The following is a 14,991-nucleotide window of genomic DNA, read 5'->3' as shown; positions in this document are numbered from 1 at the left end:
CGGTCGTGTGTATGGGAATACTCAGTGAGCTGAATCTGGATGAAGGCGCGTTGAGTGTGCAGGGAGTTCAATGTACCCGCGCCTCAATATTCGCGGTTTTCTCGATGCCACCACGCAAACGTGTATGAATTGACTGACGGCGATAAAGCATCGTCGCTGTAGCTCCCGATGATGGCGTTTAAGCCAGCAACGTCCTGCTTGTTCGTTTCTCTCGTCCTGTAATTCCAAAGCACCTTTCGACATCAAGAAAATTGAGAAATACTTCGCTTTTATTTCTGTCCATGGAAAGTAGAGGTGTAACCAAAAATTTAAAAAATACAATGAAACGTTATTTGAAAATCAGCGCCGTTCTTCATTCCTTAGTGAAGAGATAATGTGCTGCAGCTACGATGCGTGCTAAAAGGTGGTGTATGGCGGCCACTCGAACTATTGTACTTGTCAACCTTCCCTGAACTCCCCGATAAGTTGGATGCCGTTTCGAGAATTCAGCCGGTGCCTACTAAATTGCATCGCGCTGCGCTTAATCAACTCTTTCCTTACCGCTAGAAATATGCTAATTTTCGGTGATTTTATATTTTAATACTTTAATTCGAGACGTAGTAGTCGCAACGCGAGCCGCGATAGATAAAATTATAGCCTGATCACCGGATAATTGTTCAGACAGGCTGAGAGAATGTTTACAGAACACCTCAGACACACCGCAACTCACAAACTAATCTGGATTCCGGCACACACGGGGATAGAAGGAAATGAAAGGGCAGACAGCTTGGCTCGCGAGATCACGTACCGAGTCGAGCAGCCACACGCCCTGGGACAGCACTTCACCGTGGAGATCGGCTATTCAGAGTTACTGAATTACCCCAGAGGCAATAGAATTAGATACCCCCCGCCACACAAAGCCTTAACACAGCAAGAAGCAGCTAGTTGGCGGAGGCTGCAAACGGGAACCTTCTCTAACTTACATATACTAAGCAAGATCTATCCTACACAATTTAGGAACACTTGCCCGTGGTGCTGGGCAACCCCCACGCTTTACCATATAACCTGGGAGTGTAAACGTAACTACACATTCCACCAACACAAAACCCCGAGTGCGGAGCAGTGGGAGAGCCGGCTCACCAGCTGCGAGCTCGCCGCCCAAAGGGCAATGGTGCAGCACGCAAGCGAAGCAGCGCGGCTCAGTGGAGCCCTGGAATAGCGGCCCAACCCTGCTAAGAAGGTCAGCGTCTGCAGCGATGAAGACGAAGACCGAACGCTAAACCCTTAATGGACCAAATAGTTTTCTCTCTCTCTCTCTTACGTGAACCTTCAAAGAAGCACCCCAAAGAATTAACACGAATGAAAGGAATAATTCCCTATTTGTAGTGTAAGTTAACTAAGTTCCAGTGTAAGTTAAACAAAGCTTGTAGTGACAATGAAAGAAAAAAAATCTGAAATGTACAAAATGTGAGTCTCGCTCCTATAGTTCCCAACTTGTGCAAGTGAGGCCCCACAAAAACAAATTATTATGCAGATTTTTTTTTTCTGCGTCAATGTTAGCCATTATGATTTTCATGCTACGTGGGGAAGCAGTAGCATCGCAAATGTGGAAACGGGTAAGTTCCTATTGTGCAACGAGCGTTTTTTTTTTTACTCAATGCAGCAGGTACCTGGTTCGTTTTTTTTTTTTTTTTACTGCATTATTTAACCTTGTGAAGCCAAGGTTGTCAAGTCAGGGAACACGCAGAAGCCTCCTCTTACTTGATTATTGCGTTCGATTAGATTTTCTGTGCAGGCGAGCTGGTCTCATGCGCGTTCAACTGGCGCGGGATTCCTCCACGTGCTTTGTTCAGTTCCTGTACGATATTGTACAATAATGAGTAAGAGCATTTGCACAGACGGCGTTCAATATGTAAGAGGTTTATACTGCTAGTCGAGCTTCGGTCGAAGGTCGATATAAAATCGACTGTGTGGTCTTGTCTCAATGAAAACCCCACACTACGGGAAGGATCGCTCTTAATAATTTGTGCATACGCCGTCGAAACACTGCTCGATAAGAGCAACTCACGGTGGGAAAAATAAAGTTGCAGTTGATATTAGAACGAATAGAATAGTTAAAATAACACTCATTCGTGAGCATATGCCGTTGTTTGATACACTGCTAAAACATCCTTGACGTCGCATCGGATAGACGATGCGCCATAAGCTTCTGGGTCTTCACTGCTGCTGTCATCTTAAAGCTTATTTTGTCAAAACCACCAATGAGCAAATTTTGCGTCGTTTTATTGAGGCAGTACACTGGAGGGTAGTTTCTACGACGAAACCACAGGTCAAAGATTTATTTTTTCCAGGTCCCGTAATCTGCCAAAAGTTGACAACCCTGACCTACAGTTAAAGTCGTCATTTCAGATGGTGCGTCGCATTGCTAGTACAGAATTCCGATGGAAATGTTTAACAACGCGCAGAAAAACTGTCGATCAAAATCGACCGATTTCTATAAGCTCGGCAAGGAAATAGCTGAGAAGCATCGGTATTGTTTTAGGCATTTAGATATACGTGCCGGTTGACATGCATCTCGCGCTCGCCAGATAATTTGACCGGATTACTCTCAACTCGTTGCTACACGACGACCTGCAGAAATCGCGGAGAGCGGCTTCGCGGTTTCTATGCCTGCGGCAGTGAAGAATAAGAAATGGTTGTCGCAGTTGGCGCCTGCGAAATTCACGCAGAACACCGTACCCGACACCCGTGTCAAACAGGCTCGCATAGCTGGCTCGGGATGAAGAGCTGCTACGCGTCGTTTTAAACCGTGGCTGTGATCACGCTTTACTCCCGCTCGAAGCGCTTCGTACCAGTCGACGTCAACGAGGATTGAAGTAAGAGAGGAAAAAGGATGCATAGAAGGGCAGCTGGAGGTTAACCAGAGGTAGTTCCGGTTGGCTACCCTGTACGGTGGGGAAGGGTTAAGGGGGATAAAAAGAGAAAGAGAGTAGAAGGGGGAGATGGAAAGAAATAGAGACGAGCACGAACAAACCGCGTGCCGATGTGGCTGTATAGTAGAGAAACGCCAAGAGTTAATGAGAACCATGGGGGCAGCGGCCGACTCCGTTCTAGGTCGTAGTGAACAACAAGCCGCTACACTACCCGAGACTCGCGTTATATTAAAAAAAAAAGATCGTGTCGTAGCTGAGACTTGCGGTGAATGACGCAAGCATTTTATTTCAGTGGCGCACACGGCACTTCATGCTACGCCTTTGTTTCTTTTTTACTTTTTTTTTCAGCAGGCACAGTTGGCTCTCCGAGTCAGGTGCCCCCAGTGTGAGTGAATTTTTCACGCGTTATCCCAAGCAAGGATGTCGTTCCCGAGCTGTTCCTATCATTATCCTGAACTTGCTGTCATTCTTCCAGTTTGGTATTGCAAAAAATAAAATAGAGTACTTCACCAAAACAAAAATTTGGCGAGTGCGGTATCCCGAAAAGTGATTTCCCGAACTCGCGGAACTTTCTGCAGCTGAATAAGCCGATTGCCCGGGTATACTTTTTTTTTTATTTGAGTGAGTGGTTGATCGAAGGACTTTACCGAAGCGCAATTGGATTGGATTGGAGAAACTTTATTTATGCCTGCAGTTGGGCGCTCGCGCGCCCCGACGAGGGCCTACGTCATCCTCGAAGTTGCCGTTACTCGGCGCGGATCTCCGCTCGCCGTTGCCGGCTCGCTGGGTCCGTGCCTTTCGAGCGCCTCGAGGACCTGCTGGACGGCCCAGAGCTGATCGTCTCGGTCGTAGCTCTTTGCGGCTGCCTCGAGCCGCGGTGGGAGTGTTCTTGATTTAGCGTCCTCTGGATATTTAATGCAGTCCCACAAGATGTGCGTGTAGTCTGCGGTCTCCCTCCGGCAGACTCTGCACATATCTGTCGGATATGTCTCGGGGTACATGCGATTCATCAGTTTCGGGCTCGGTAGCGATCCGGTCTGGAGCTGTCTCAGCACTACCGCCTCCGCTCGACTCAGTCTCGGGTGCGGGGGTGGAAGAGTCCTGCGAGCCAAGCGGTAGGCCTTCGCGATTTCATTGTAATCCGTCATGCGGTCCTTAGTTCCGAACCACGTCGGACGGTCTGTCGCCGGGGCGCGGTTGGTTAGCGCTCGCGCCGCGGCGTGTGCCGTCTCATTATGGTTCTCATTGCGTTCCGACGCGTCGCCCGCGTGCGCCGGGAACCACTTGAGTCGTACTTTTCGTTCGTCTAGTTTTACCGCTCGCAGTACGCGCTCAGCCTCCCTGCAGATTTGCCCTTTGGCGAAGTTACGCACCGCCTGTCTTGAGTCACTCAGCACCGTGTGGCATTCTGCGTCGGCGATGGCCAGGGCGATGGCTACCTCCTCCGCTTGCTCCGCTTCGGTGCTTCTCACGCTCGCTGCCGTCCTCGTGGCGCCGGTTGACGCCTCTATGACGACCGCTGCGAAGGCGTTCCGTTGGTATTCGGCCGCGTCCACGTACCGCGCGTGTTCGTCGTTGGCATGCTGGTCGATGAGAGCCTTGGCCCTCGCCGCTCTTCTTCCCTTGTTGAACTCGGGATTCATGTTCTTCGGTATGGGGTCGATTCTGGTCTGGCGTCGGACCTCTTCGGGGACGGGGAGCTTCATCTCCACCTCGTTCGAGCGTCTTATTCCCAGATCGTCCAGTATCTTCCTCCCGGCTTTGGTCATGGACAGCCGCTCCAGTTGAGAGGTCCGTTGCGCTTCGGCTATTTCTTCGAGCGTATTGTGTAGCCCGAGTTGTAACAAGCGGGTCGTGCTTGTGGACTCGAACAGGCCCAGCGCCGTCTTGTACGCTCTTCTGATGAGCACGTTGATCTTGTTTCGTTCGTGTTGCAGCCATCTGTGGTAGGCTGCAACGTACGCGACGTGGCTGATGACGAAAGATTGGACGAGCCTAATTAGGCTCTCCTCTCTCATGCCAGCCTTTCGGGAAGTGACTCGCTTGAGGAGTCGAATCGCGTTGGCTGCTTTTGCCTTGAGACGGGTGATGGTTTCGCCGTTCCTTCCGTGCTTTTCGATGACCATGCCTAGGATCCTAATTTTGCCGACCTCGGGGATCACGTTGCCGGATTTGGTCACGATTCTGATTTTTTCGCTTTCGCGTTGTCTGGACTTGCCTCTGCTGTATTTGGTAGGTGGGAGTATGAGAAGCTCCGATTTGCTCGGCGAACATCTCAGTCCGGTGCCTTCCAGCTGGTCTTCTATTGCGTCGACGGCGGCTTGCAGCGCGCCCTCGATGTGGGCGTCGCTGCCACCGGTCACCCATATCGTGATATCGTCCGCGTAGATGGTGTGCCTGACGTCTTCGATGCGCCCGAGCTTTTCGGCCACTCCGATCATTACCAGGTTGAACAGCATCGGCGAAATGACCGATCCCTGCGGTGTTCCGGTGCTCCCGAGCTTCTTCTCTTGCGTCTGTAGGTCGCCTGCTCGTAGCTCGACGGTCCTGTCCGTGAGGAAGTCCTTGATGTAGTTGTAGGATCTTTCCCCCATGTTGAGCTTGGAGACTTGGGACAGAATCGCCGAGTGTTTCACCTTATCGAAGGCGCTCTGCAGGTCGAGCCCTAGGATGGCTTTGTTGTCGCGGGCGCTGCCACCATCATCGATGATTTGGTGTTTGAGCTGCAGCATCGCGTCCTGCGTGCTGAGATGCTGTCTGAAGCCGATCAAAGTGGCCGGGTACAGCCCTTCTCGTTCCAGGTAGTCTTGCCACCTGTTGAGCAGGACGTGCTCCAGCACCTTGCCCACGCAGGACGTGAGCGAGATGGGCCGGAGGTTATCCGTGTCCGGCGGCTTCCCCGGCTTGGGGATCAGGATGGTCTTGGCTGTCTTCCACAGCTTTGGCAGCGCGCCCGCTCTCCAGCACTTGTTGTAGTATTTTGCGAGCTTTTCAATCGAGCCGTCATCGAGGTTCTTGAGCGCCTTGTTCGTGACAAGGTCCGGGCCGGCTGCCGACCGGCTGTTGAGGTCGTGCAGGGCCGCGCGTACCTCCTCGACGTCGATGTCACGATCGAGCTTCGCGTTAGGCAGGCCGCTGTACGGCGCGTGTTGTTCGGTAGGTGTAGTCGGCAGGTATTTGTCGTTAATGCGCCTGGTGACTTCATCGACGCCGTGTGCTGAGACCGCCCGATGTATGAGCCTGGCGAGTCTGTCCCTTTGGTGCGACTTGGTCTTAGTTTCATCGAGCAGGTGCCGCAGTAGGTTCCACGTCTTCCCGCTATGCATCTGCCCGTCTGCCGCGTTGCAGATCTCGTTCCACTGTTGCATGCAGAGAGCGCGGCAGTGATCCTCGATCGCTCGGTTCAGGTCCGCCACCTTCTTTCGCAGTCTGCGGTTAAGCCGTTGTTTCTTCCAGCGATTGAGTATCGACTGTTTGGCCTCGATGAGATGCGCAAGCCGGCTGTCTATTTTGTCGATCTCCGTGCCCGTTTCAATCTCTTTGGTCGCGTCGCGTACGCTCTTGGTGATTTCGGCCGTCCACGAGTCGATGTCTTCGATCTCGTCGTCACCGTCGCTCTTCTGGCTTCTGGCGTCTCGAAAGGCATCCCAGTCTATCCATCTGTGAGTCTTGACGCTGGTGTCGTTGTGTTCCGGTATGCCGATTTCCACGATGGTGTGGTCGCTGCCTAGGTCGATCCCCGTGTTTCTCCAGGTGATCGCGCCCCGGATGTCGTTCTTGACGAACGTGAGGTCCGGAGTGGTGTCCCGGGACACGGAGTTACCAATTCTCGTCGGATGTGTCGGGTCCGTGATGAGGGTGAAGTCGAGTTCCGTGGCGTCTTGGTACAGGTCGCGGCCCTTTGCTGTGTACTTGTTGTAGCCCCAGGCAGGGTTCATCGCGTTGAAGTCCCCGCACGCGATCAGCGTGTTGCGGCCCGCTGCGGTGCTGGCTCTGTGCAGTAATGTCTTGAATCTCTGTTTTCTCTGAGATGGGTTGCTGTAGACGTTGAGCAGAAATATGCTTCCTTTCCTCTTCTTGCCCGGGATGATTTCGGTGAGTGTGTGCTCGATCTTGTTTTTGCTTTGCAACTCATGTTCGACGAACGTGAGTCCCTTCCTGACCAGGGTGCACAGGCCTCTGCCATCGGGTGGTCCCTTGTGCACTCTGTAGCCGGGGAGGGACGGTGCGTCGGTTAGTGTTTCTTGTAGTAGTATAACGTCTGGCTTGCGCGCGGCATGTACGATGTGCTGTTGGATGACTGCCTTCTTCCTTCCGAAGCCGCGACAGTTCCACTGCCACGCGGTTACACCTGCTGTTGCTGGTGTTGCGTTGGCGGCCATGATTGCGTTGGCGTGTACGGGGCTCCCTGGTTGGGTGGATGATGCGCGAAGAGGGGCGCAAACGTCGGGTGGCCTACCATCGGCTGTAGGGTCCTTTCGATGTAGGCGAATCTGTTCGTGTTATCGGCTTGGTAGGTCTCCATTGTTTGTTTCAGTGCTGTCACTGCTGCGATGTTTGTCGTGATTAGCCGTTCGAGTTTGCTGAATGTCGCTTCGAATTTCGCTTCGAGGCTGTCGATGCGATCGTTTTCTGTTTGCGTGCGCGTGGCCTCGATGGCTCGCTTCTTCGGTGCCGGTTCCTCTATGGCTTTCTCCGGGATGTTCGTTGTCGTTTCCTCGGCCTTGCTTGTGCTTGGCGTGGGTCTCTGTAGAGGCTCGTCGTTGCCTAGCAGCAACTGACGAATCTCGGCGATCTCTTTCGTGAGGTTGTTGATGGTCGCTCGCAACGCCACGTTTTCTTGTCTTAGGAGCTCATTTGCCTCCCGGACCGAAGCGCAAGAAACCTTTAACATCCCAAAAGACAAAAGACACAAAACACAACCGCATCGATTCCGACCGATTGTTTCGTCAACGCGCGCGTTCGTCGTGGCGTGGACCACTTATGGCAGGGATCGATCACGTGACAGCGACTGACCGATTGGCGGCGAAGAGACAAGATCCTCGGTACTCTTCAAGTTACGGTGACTTTATTTCTGCAAGGTTAAGCACGTCGTGTCATGTGATTCGACACGTTTTAATGCTAAATAAAAATCATCATAACTCTTGAACAACATCTTGTCGTAATGCGCAAGCTATCGACAGTACAGTGCAAAGCTGGGCGTGTTGAAATTGATGCATTCTTTGGATCAGCGCGGAAAAACGAGGGGAACATAAGAAATCCGCGGACACCTAAGCTGCTTCTTATGAGTTGCGAATGCGAAAGAAGTAATGTCCTATTGAACGGCGCTGAGCAGGTCCTTCAAGTTATAAACCCCTCGGAGGCAAGCGAGCGCGTTCAGACGCTTGGCAAACGCGTTGCTTTGTGCGTTTTGATTTGGCCTAACAGAGCAGTTAGAACGCAAGCGAGAGCTTGCGAGGACAAGGAACGCGTGGATAAAAACTTGTCGGGGACGTCGACCGACAACTTGAACTGATGGACTGGGCGGAAAAGGCCAAGCAGGCCCAGTGCCTTACTTGAGCCCTAACCCTCAGCCACGTCCCTCTTTACCCTTCCCCCTTTCAATAAAGTTTATCACCACCACCACCAGCACCACCTATATGGACAGCGTTTCTTGTACAGCCCCCCCCCCTCTATAAATGTACCGGATGGATAATGTCACTTCATTTCAACACAGGCGCCCCAAAGCGAGAGTGAGTGTGACGTGGCGTCGCGGCAATGCCATCTCCCCTCATGCAAAACCTGGCGCGCTATCGTACCAGCAGGCGTTCCCTTTCCCCTGCTCTGCTCCGTCGTGGTGCGCTCGTGATGTTGAGTCGCAGCCAATGGGAGCTTATGTGCCGTTTTTCGCTTGTCCAGACGACAGACGCCGGCTTTTTCGCTCAATGGGCCCATCGATGCTTTCGCATCCAAAAAGTGAAGAACGCAGGACAGCGCTCGTCCTTAACTTTTTAAGTTGCCGTTGTTTTCCGCGCGGATCCGACGAATGCGCAAGCTATCGCTTACAGTATAAGCATCAACCTAAGGTTGGTTCTTGCGTGGATTGTATAACACCGCTCAGAACTCTCTTAGATTCGTTTTGTGCTTAGAAAAAAGTTGGTTACTGCGCTGACAATTGAACTTAAGCAAACAGTACATCGCAATGAACACTAGGCACACGACCTTAAATATGCAAGTCTGATGCACTGTAATTCCACGACAATCCCTTAAGAATAGTCAAGTTTGACTCACAGAGTAAACGTCATTGATAGACCCACAGTTATAAACAAGACGATGTGGGCGTGCCGTCAGAACAGTAGTCCTACGAAAGGCAATCACTTGTCAGCCGCTGCAATTACTCTAGCAAACGCTGGGAGTCTCTGACCAATACTTGTTCAAGGTCTTTCCACCAAGAACCCCAGAAGAGACATTCTTTAGCGTGTCCGCAACAACAAAAGCACTTTAGCTCAATATGACTCCAGCTCATTTTAAAAACAGTGACGACGCGATATTCTGGGTCAGATTTCACAACACCGCGTTTGAGGCACCATTCGTCGTCTCAATTTACTTTTAGTGCAGCTGTAGCACCGAGCCCTAGCGGTAAGCCGACCCTCCACGTCATGACGCCGCCAGGCGGCACAGTACGCTGTCGGCGTGCTTTTTTTTTTCTTTTTTAACGTAGGTAGTATCGTAGCATTGGGCAGTATAGTAGCAAGAGCTTGGTGGCGCAACCCACCGTCCCGTTCCAAAGGGGACGCTCATAACATCCATCCATCCATCCATCCATCCATCCGTGATCAGATTACGCCATCGACAACGAACAGCGTGCACGTCGGCATGCCTAGTGCCGTCTCAAATTCAAGCATGACTTTGAGATAAGGACCTCACCTCTAGCTTATCATAATTTTATACATTTTCTGGGCACTTCGTGCGCAAGTATAGCGTTGCGTTTACGAGCAGATCGCGTTTCGCAAGCGCAACGAGGTATACAAGACCCGCACAAGAAATTGGAGTTGTCAAAGTGTTTATCTGGAAGCTTTTAAGCGATGGCGTTCTTTTGTTTAGTTTCCGATTCGATTTGCAATGGTTAGTTTTAAACCCGGTTGCGCGTCTCTCAGCGTACCGCGGCGCGATTATACGGCGTCGAGCATGCAGTTTTTTGCTGTTCAACTCGCTTTAACGCTGAATACTCTTACAGTTTCCACTCTTCCACTTCCACTTTTTCTGCAAGGTCCGCCATGGTGGCTGAGGGACGCGAACGTCACTGAAATCTGGAGCGCGTCTTTTGTCGTAATGCACAAGCTGTCGCTTGCAGGCATATCAACCCAACATTTGTTCTGAAGAGGGAGGCTAACCCTCGCTCTAACACGACAGGCCTTGTAAAGTTTCACTGTGACAGAGGATGTCACGCAAGCAACACACACACAGACAGAAACTAAAAAGAGATGTGCGGCGTTTAACGTTCATTGTAAATGTTGAAATAACAAGCTGTTTTAGAACGTGTAACTTAAAGACATTGACTGTAGCCGCTTACAACAAATGCGGAAAATGTCCACGGACACGTTGAATGTGAAAATGAAGTTGTTTACGACACACCGCTGTCGTGCGTTCCAAGGTGTCACATCGGACAAGCATAAGTCTGCCTGAACAACTAATTGCCTCAGTGATCATTGAAACATATTGCCAGCAGAAAAGTAATCTTGAAAATTTAGGAGTAGGTAAGAATAAGAGTTCCCATTGACTCCACAACTAGAATGTGTCATTACTATTACATTCACAATAGACATACCGGAGAGAGCTGTCGCTGAAACATTTTAGATGTTATCAACACGTGAAGATGAATGCATAAGCGAACCGTTTGAGACACTAATTCAGCAGAAGTTAAATGGAGCTGATGCGGTAGACTGAAAAATAGGATATCGAAAGTGATGCGTACGATTAACCGCCGGCAAAAGGTAACTACTTGCTCCATGCGAATATAAAGTGCAATGTTAACCTTCATGAAGTAAACAGTGCCTTGTTTTAAACTTTGTGTTCCAAAACACTGCGTTTAAAAATTTACAACGTGCAGTACACAGTCCAGTCTTAAAGTGAACACCTAATTAGTACTCTGCAACTGAAACGTAGAATGGAGGCCTGCAAATCATGTTTTCTTTTGCATGGATATCTGCCCAATTAACCTTATGAGCAACTTTCTTTTCCGCAATATACTGCAGTCTACTAAACGTTGCACTTACGGCGCATTTATTCGGTTTAAGAGCGGACGACGTTATACGTGTGAACGAGCCCCGATCGCGGCACTATTTACGTTCAAGAGCTCATCATGCTTAGAGAAGCATCTATTTTGTTCGCCCAAGCTATTTCGATCCTAGATCGACGGCTCACTGCACGGCCTCTTATCTGATACCTCACAACGAGGCCAACAGCAGCGAGCTCAGTGTCGAGCGGGTGAGATAACAATCCGCGTTCTGTACGTAGCTTTCCTTTTTTTTTTTTTTTTGCTTCTGTGAATGTCCGTGAGCAGTCAGCTTTGTCCTTCGCTGGTATTTCAGTGTACTTAGTAATCAGTGAACAAAGGCACGCGAACCACAACCGAAAGGCTCGTACAAGCAGCGCTTACAATACGGTTGCTGTTGTCGCTTCCCTGAAGGCCATACGCCTACCATGCCACTACAGGTGGCATTGGCAACGTTTGAAACAACCCACTAATATACCCTGTGCACGCGCACGGCAGGCCCCTAGTAAATGGCACAAGCACGGAGAGTAATAACCATCTAGTGCGTCTATAGAGAGTATATGGTCATTGTGAGATGGACGAAACAGGGGGTGAGTGTACTAGCAGCGATTGTAGCTCAGACACTGTGACGCCCTAAATATTGGACTTTCTTTGATATGTAACCACCCGGTACCTAACACTGGCCCCCTACGTAAAAAAAAAAAAAAACACCGGAACTAAACTTTTATTACACTAAGTAGCTAATATGCAACCAATTAACTGCAAAGTAGGTACACGCTTCTCAAGATTATCAACTTGAAAACTGGCTAAAACATGGATTGTTAAATTTAATCGGCTAAACGTGACTAATATGGGGATGGGCCTCAAAATGGCTGCTTCGCACCCCCACTTTCCGCGCCCTCATGCGTACCACAACTGTGCGCAAACGCTGTAAGCCCGTTCTCTGAATAAAACAAATCCTACTTTGAAAGAAATTACCAGCTACCGAATTCACAAGGCTATTCGTTTGCAAAAAAGAACAGTGCTTTCGATTGTACGACCACCTTCATTGATATAATGTGCTCGCCATAGAGTTTCTTGCTATATTAAATAGAGGGAAATATGGCGCTCCTATGCTGTGGTATGCATCGGAACGCCGGTATATTGTGACTTCGTATTGGCACCGTTCTCGGAGATCCAGGACACCTTGAAGACGCGCCTGGTTAGCACCGTTCCGTCTGTCTCAACACTTCATTTCCTACTAAACCATCACGTAAAAAAGCTGTTTTAGCTTTATCCTTACACAACCGCGTGTTTTGCTTAATGTTGAGAACTTATTATTAGATGCACAATAATATGAAATGTAAAAACTATCAGCGGGCCGCTATAGTTAGAGGACAGACAACATTCACGTTCGCTTTAGAACAGCTTTCCTTTTTTCTTTTATTCGCTTAGTTCTGCATTGTAGGTGAGTAAACTTCGTTGAGAGATGTAATAAGGGTCAATGAATACCTTTTATGCAGATTCTATTTTAAGAGCCGGTTATATGTGCTTTAGACAAAACCTCGTACGACACCAGCCAACCCAAGCTTTGCACACCCATATACCGTCATCCCAATGACGGCACAGCACTCTTTAGAAAACTCCCATAGACGGTGGCGCCAAATTTCCCTCTAGATGATATAGTGAGAAACTCTGTGGTGCTCGCTATCGCGACCGGCCAACGCGTCCGTCTTTTGTAAACGACCCTATTGTATGGATAGTTTGCACTGCCGTCATCGGGGCCACCATCTTGAGGTACGAGCAAGTCGAGAAACTACGTAAACAAAGAGAAAACGTGACGGCACGATAGCACAAAAGCCGCGTCTTGTGCCCAGCGATATATCGATAACAGCCATAATACGGTGGAAAACAGTCCCGTCAAAAGGCAAAGCAATGTACACATGATAACATGGGGCACTGACGTCATCATGGCTGTCATGTTCAGGTACTCTCACGGTGAGAGATGCTGCTACCGCGAGGTCACCTGAAGACTATCCATACGCACTGCTTTGCGAATGAAAGTCGTACTTCTGCTCTTTTTCTTCGCTGGTCGCGCGCGATTGCCCCGGCAACCGCAGCAGATCACGTGACCTTACAGCAGTCGGCCCGCAGTCCACGCATGCGCCGTCGGGACAACACGGCGATCGCGATGGCGACGGCGGGAACGCGTCTCGAGTGTCCGGGTAACTGCTATCGCAAAATAAGCCCTAAGAGTGATGCGCTTCTAGAGGTCCCTGACGAGTTGCTGTACGGTAACTCGGATGTAACGTACAGCCTTTAAAGGTGCAGGACTCCCGCCGTTTTCGCAACGCAAGAAGCGGTGATATTCATAGATGTGTTTAGAAAAAGCTTATTTCGACAAGAGACGATGCGGGGCAACAGCGGCAAATGTTTCAGAATAAGCGATTTGTTCGTTTTGATTTCAGAACAGTTTTGACCTTCGATAGCCCTCACATAATACTTTCCCTTTTGAATAAGATAAAATATTTTGCAATATGACGCTGTGACGCAATCTTTTTTCCAAACGTCATTTCTTTTATTTAATGTACTGATAGATTTGTATTGTTATTGTTCTTCCTTATTTTGTTACACTTTTCCTTTTTCTGTTTGGAGGGGGAGAACTAACGTTCTGAACAGAAGCCCCTTTCAGCGGCCAAACTTCTACCTTTCGCAAGTAATGAAGATAAAGTGAGAAGGGCCAAGTGCGTATGTTGCAAAACTCTGCGCGCACTGGTGTCCTTTCCTTGTTTGTATCGTGAATTGACGTACTCCAGATGGCTGTGCCAAAAGCGCTTCTCTCTGCCTGCTAAGTCCCATTTATCCAAGCGAAAGTGGTCGGTGCTCGTTCCCACTCCTAACATCAACAAGTGGAGAACCTACAAACGGAAACACACTATCCGAACAGAGGTGTCTAGAGTCACTGCCACGGAACCGCAATATCAAATACTCTGCTCGGATTGTCTATATAGGTGGAGAGAGGGGGGAAGACGCAACATCCAGTCACCGTCCCCGGCCGTTCTTAGGAATTAATCACTGCCAGAGGCAACGAAGCCGCGAAGTTGGCGCTGACGCTCCTGCGCTAAGCCCAGAAGACTGAGGCCCTCCATCACAAATCGTGATATTCTTTATGGTGATGACGATGATGATGACGATGATGATAATGATTTATTGCCATTCCCTTCGAAACGAGGCGAAGACAAATAGCCACCTAGACTGCTCGAGCTAGTCAGGTGATCTATAGACATTTATCAATCCAGAATTTTGTCTGCGTTTCCTTCATCTTTTCGGTCTTCCTTAAAACATCAGTCTCTGCCTTGTATAGTTACCTATACGTCAGTAACGCATCCCGTCCTGTCAATTTCTTCCCTGTTTATTTTTTGTCCCTCCAATACTCTAAGCGTTTCATGCTTATGTCATGCCGCCTGCTCCCCAGTGCCACCATTTTTCTCTCATTCCTCTTTCCATAGTTGGGCCACGAGCCATTCTTTCGGAAATAAAGTGCCCCATTCATTCATTCATTCGTTCGTTCAATGAATGAAAACCAAGAGGAGCTCCTAAAATTTACGACTTGGATTGGGCTTTCAGGGAGGGGAGGGGTGGGGTGCGTCTGGGAAGTGGGGGGCCCAGGGCCAGGGGTAACTGGGAGAGTGAATAGAGCGATTAGAAGGCGTTGGTGGGTAAGTACTGTATAACGGTGGCTCTCACGAGGATTTACTGTGGTAAGGCAAGGGCTCTCATTTTTTTTACAACTGTAAGCAAAGAATGAAAGACAGTTGTGCAGTACATCAAACGGCATAGCGCTTT

Source organism: Dermacentor andersoni, chromosome 9, assembly GCF_023375885.2.
Source record: "Dermacentor andersoni chromosome 9, qqDerAnde1_hic_scaffold, whole genome shotgun sequence".
NCBI classification, from domain to species: Eukaryota; Metazoa; Arthropoda; class Arachnida; order Ixodida; family Ixodidae; genus Dermacentor; species Dermacentor andersoni.
Note: the sequence above shows the minus strand (reverse complement) of the source record.